General features: G+C 53.1%; 1 long non-coding RNA gene across 1 annotated transcript in view; it reads right to left on the reverse strand.

Moving 5' to 3' along the window:
• Positions 1–452: 452 nt before the first annotated feature.
• Positions 453–5,000, reverse strand: part of LOC140711331 (uncharacterized) — a 25,726-nt gene continuing 21,178 nt past the window's right edge. Inside the window, exon 2 of the long non-coding RNA XR_012092514.1 lies at positions 453–590. This is a non-coding gene — a long non-coding RNA (uncharacterized lncRNA). The remainder of the gene's footprint in view (positions 591–5,000) is intronic.

Consider the following 5,000-nt stretch of genomic DNA (forward strand, 5'->3'; position numbering starts at 1 on the left):
GGGGGTTGTTGGCCTCGGTGAAGCGGGGTAGGCTGGGAGACATGGAGAAAGAATGCGTGTTATCTCTCGCGGCTCCCGTAAAACTGGCTTCTCTTGCTGTTTCCTGGGACTCCCTTTTTAAAGTCCGTGTCTGCTGGCGAAGCTGCTCTTACTTTTACTTTTGGCTATTTTGCACACAGTTGTTAAACAGGGCTAAATTAACGCCGGCTTTGTCTATAATCTATTTCGCCATGGGTCAATATAAAGGAATTTGATCTAGGTACGCTGGCTGTCCTCCGACTCCGTCACCACCTGAACTGCACGGCCAATTGTTCTCTGTCTATAGTTCCTTCCGTGGGCCATCCAACAGCAGAAGAGGGCAATTCTAATTCTCCCAGAGTTCGTAACCTCTAGGGGGTTAACTGAACTCTATAATCTCCTGTAAAACCTTTTGTAAGGTTCTGTAACGTGCATTTTAGTAGAGTAAGTTGTGACGATTTGATGACTTTCCTTTTATTTTTCTTTTTGAAATGTTTTTAACAGGGTTCCTAGCGGAGCGGGCTTGCTTTGTGTCTGACCTATTTTTCCCTCGAGACGGAACAACATTCACCCTACGAGAGGGAAAGGGTAGAAGGTCACTCAGTCACGTAATTGACACTACATCGAAATCAAAGCTAAAACCAAAGTGTTGTTATAGGCACACCCGTTCGTCCAGCAATGTAAGCCAAACCAAAATCAGGAGCAAGACCAAAGTGGCAATAAAGGCAGGCCTGTTTATCCAGCCATTCAAGTCAAGTCAAAATCGAAAGCGAAACCGAAGTATCAACCAATGAATTCAAGTCAAGCCAGAAACGAAAACCAAAGTGCCGGTACAGGTACGCCGTGGGTGATCAGGCCACGCTTCCACTCAAATGGAGTGGGGGAAGTTCCAAAGAGCAGTCTCAGCAAGTTTCACACGTCCGGACTTAAAGTGCCAGTTCCTTCCCAGTGTCCAGCCACTGTGCCGATCCTCCACGGGGGCCTGCTGTGCCCTGCTGTTTCGAGGCGAGGCATTGCACCGGGGCAGATGCCCGCCCGGCAGCACTCTTGAGGATCCGCATCGCTCAAGCTGGGCAGAGTCCCCCGCAGGGATGCTCTACAGGGCAGGCATAAGCTGCCTAAGGGGCTGCCTCGACCCTCCGTGCATCACCACCTGGCTTCCCGGTGAGGGAACCCAGAAATGTAGCAGGACAAGCCGCAGACAAAACTCCTGAGGCACCGGATGAAAGAAGGAAGAGGTTTTTCATTCGGCCGGGAACGTCGGCAGACTCGCATCTTAGGAGCCGAGCTCCCCGAAAAAGACTTTTGTAAAGGCTTACAACTTCTAGGGTTGCACGTGAAAGGGTCGTGATAAATCGAGCAAGCGTGGGAAACGTGACCGGGGGCTACCTGCATCAGCTAACAGAACAAAAAGTTTTACAAGGCTTTTTTCATACGGTGTCTGGTGTCTGGAATTCACAGATAACAGAAGTAGTTCAGGTCGGGGGTCGATGTTATTATTATTACTTCTTCTTTTCCTTTCGTTTTTTTTTTTTTGTTGTTGTTTTTAAATCTCCTAGGGCCGTGTGGTGGCACCAAGGGTGTCTGGCCATTTATCTTACTTTAGTTCCTTTCTAACTTTCTGCTTTCTGTCTTTCCTCTTGTCTTGTGAAGTAGGCGAGGTGCGGGGAGGAGGGCAGCAGGAGTAGTAGTGGTCTCCTTCCTTATTATTATTATTTTGGGACAGAGTCTCGCTCCGTCACCCAGGCTGGATTGTCATGGCACGATCTCGGCTCACTGCAACCTCGGCCTCCCCGGTTCAGGCCAAGTCGCCTCCCTCGGTGTCCCGAGTAGTCGGGATTACAAGCCCGTGCCGCCAGGAGGCCTGGCTAATCGTTAACACTTTTCATAGAGACCGGGTTTCACCACGTTGGCCAGCCTGGCCTGGAACTCCTGGCCTCAAGTGATCCGCCCGCTGCGGCCTCCCGATGTGCTGGAATTACAGGCATGAGCCACCGTGCCCGACCCACCCAGATAATCTTGTTAATAAATGGTAGAGAAGGGGTTTCCTCAGCCGCCGGGTGGAGGGAGGGTGGGGTGTGGTTTATTCAGCCTGCATACTATTGAGGGGGTCAATTAGCGTGGTTTGTGAACTAGATGTGGAAAGTGTGTGGGGGGGTGTGTGTGTGTGCGCGTGCGTGCGTGTGTGCGCGCGCGTGTGTGAGAGAGAGGGGGGGGGGAGAGAGAGAGAGAGAGGGAGAGAGGGAGGGAGGGGGTGGGGGGGGGGGAGAGAGAGAGAGAGAGAGAGAGAGAGAGAGAGAGAAGCAAATATAGAATGAGCTAGGCGCAACGGCTCACGCCTGTAATAGCAGCAGTGTGGGTGGCCGAGGCAGGCAGGTTGCTTGAGAACAGGAGTTGGAGACCGGCCCGGGCAACGTGATAGAACCTCGAACCCCATGTCACGTAGGTGCGTACGTACATACATACATACATACATACATACATACATACGTACGGAAAGCATGAGAAACAATATAAAAGTTAACCGGTGTGGTGGTGCGTGCCTGTAGTCCCACGTAAGCAAGTAAGAAAGTATGTAAGGAAGTGAACACGTTTAACGTAAAACTAAGTGAAAAAAGAAGTGAGGGGCTGGGCACGGTGGCTCACGCCTGTAATCCCAACACTTTGTGAGGCCGAGGCGGGTGGATCATGAGGTCAGGAGTGCCCGACCAGGCTGGGCAAGGTAGTGAAACCCTGCCTGTGGTCAAAATCCAAAGAAAATTAGTCAGGCGTGGTGGCAGACGCCTGTAATCCCGGCTACTTGGGAGACTGAGGCAGGGAATTGCTTGAGCCCGGGAGGTGGAGTTCGCAGTGAGTCGAGATCGCGCCACTGCACTTCAGCCTGGGAGACAGAGCAAGACTCCATCTCACCAAAAAAAAAAAAAAAAAGAAAAAGCGAAAAAAAAAGAAGAGACACAAAGCAAAATCAAAAAAACAAAACAAAAAAACAAGCAAGCAAGCAAGCAAGCAAGCAAGCAAGCAAGCAAGCAAGCAAGCAAAGGATGAACATGACAATGACATAGAAGTAATAACCCATGAGAAAAACAAGTAAATAAGAGGGCATGAGTAACGCTACAGGGCAATTAAGATCACAATGCATTTTCTCTCTGCACCCCAGCTCCCGTCACCTCAGCTGGAGTGGAGGTGCGCGATCACAGCTCGCGTTCGCCTCCAGCTCCCGGGGTTAAGAGATCCCTGTAGTCCCAGCTGCTTGGGAGGCTGAGATCACCAGAGCCCAGGGAGGTGGAGGCTGCCGTGAACCACGATCGCGCGCCTGCAAGTCCAGGGTGCGACAGAGTGAGAAGACCAGGCAGGGTAAGAAAGAAAATAAACGAACATAAAAAAAAGGAAGGAAGGTGGGAGGGAGGGAGGGAGGGAGGGAGGGAGGGAGGGAGGGAGGGAGGCAGGGAGGGAGGGAGGCAGGGAGGGAAGGAAGGAAGGAAGGAAGGAAGGAAGGAAGGAAGGAAGGAAGGAAGGAAGGAAGGAGGGAAGGAGGGAAGGAGGGAGGGAGGGAGGGAGGGAGGGAGGGAAGGAGGGAGGGAGGGAGGGAGGGAGGGAGGGAGGGAGGGAGGGAGGGAAGGAAGGCAGGGAGGGTGGGAGGGAAGGAAGGAAGGGAGGGAGGGCGGGAGGGAAGGAAGGAGGGGAGGGAGGGCGGGAGGGAAGGGAGGGAGGGAGGGAGGGAGGGAGGGAGGGAGGGAGGGAGGGAAGGAGGGGAGGGAGGGAGGGCGGGAGGGAAGGGAGGGAGGGAGGGAGGGAAGGAAGGAAGGAAGGAAGGGAGGAAGGGAGGGAGGGCGGGCGGGCAGGCAGGAAGGAAAGGAAGGCAGGAAGGAAGGAAGGAAAGGAAAGGAAGGCAGGAAGGAAGGCAGGAGGGCAGGCAGGAAGGAAAACAGGAAGTCAGGCAGGCAGGCAGGCCGGCAGGCCGGCCGGCAGAAAGGAAGGAACGGAAAGCAGGAGGGCAGGCAAGAAGGAAAACAGGAAGTCAGGAAGGCAAGGCAGGCCAGGCCAGGCCGGGCAAGGCGGGCAAGGCGGGCAAGGCGGGCAAGGCGGGCAAGGCGGGCAGGTGGGGGGGGAGGGAGGGAGGGAGGGGGGAGGGAGGGAGGGGGGGAGGGAGTGGGGGAGGGAGGGAGGGAGGGAGGCAGGGAGGGAGGGAGGGAGGGAGGGAGGGAGTGGGGGAGGGAGGGTGGGAGTGGGGGAGGGAGGGGGAGTGGGGGAGGGGGGAGGGTGGGCGGGAGGGAGGGAAGGCAGGCTCATACACATGTATGCAAATGTTATTTATGTTGACTATTCAGAGATTCAAATGTTTATAATCATAAGCATGCATTGTATAATGATGGAAAGTTTTATCTGTATGTATATGTATATATGTCCAACTATGTGTATACATATACACACAGATAAGAGATACATACACTCAGAGAAGAATGCGTATATGTGTGTATATAAATATGTATGTGTGTATATGTACATGTACATACACAGCAGCGTGCAGAAAAGATTTAATAAACGAAGGAATTGGCCGGGCGCGGTGGCTCGCGCCTGTACTCCCAGCACGGTTTGGGAGGCCGAGGCGGGCGGATCACGAGGTCAGGAGTTCGAGACCAGCCTGGCCAATATGGTGCAACTCCGTGCTCAACGCAACAGACAACCCCGGAGGCGGAGGCAGCAGCGAGTCGAGTAAGGCACCCCTGCCGTCCAGCCTGGGCGAGAGACCGAGACTCCCTCTGCAGAAAAAGAAAAGAAAAAGAGAAAGAAAGAAAAAGAAAGAAAGAAAGAAAGAAAGAAAGAGAGAGAGAGAGAGAGAGAGAGAGAGAGAGAGAGAGAGAGAGAGAGAGAGAGAGAAGAGACAGAGAGAGAGAGAGAGAGAGAAAGAGAGAAAGAGAGAAAGAAAAGAAAGAAAGAAAGAAAGAAAGAAAGAAAGAAAGAAAGAAAGAAAGAAAGAAAGA

The sequence above is a fragment of the Chlorocebus sabaeus genome, unplaced genomic scaffold (genome assembly GCF_047675955.1).
Source record: "Chlorocebus sabaeus isolate Y175 unplaced genomic scaffold, mChlSab1.0.hap1 unalloc_scaffold_671, whole genome shotgun sequence".
Lineage (NCBI taxonomy): Eukaryota > Metazoa > Chordata > Mammalia > Primates > Cercopithecidae > Chlorocebus > Chlorocebus sabaeus.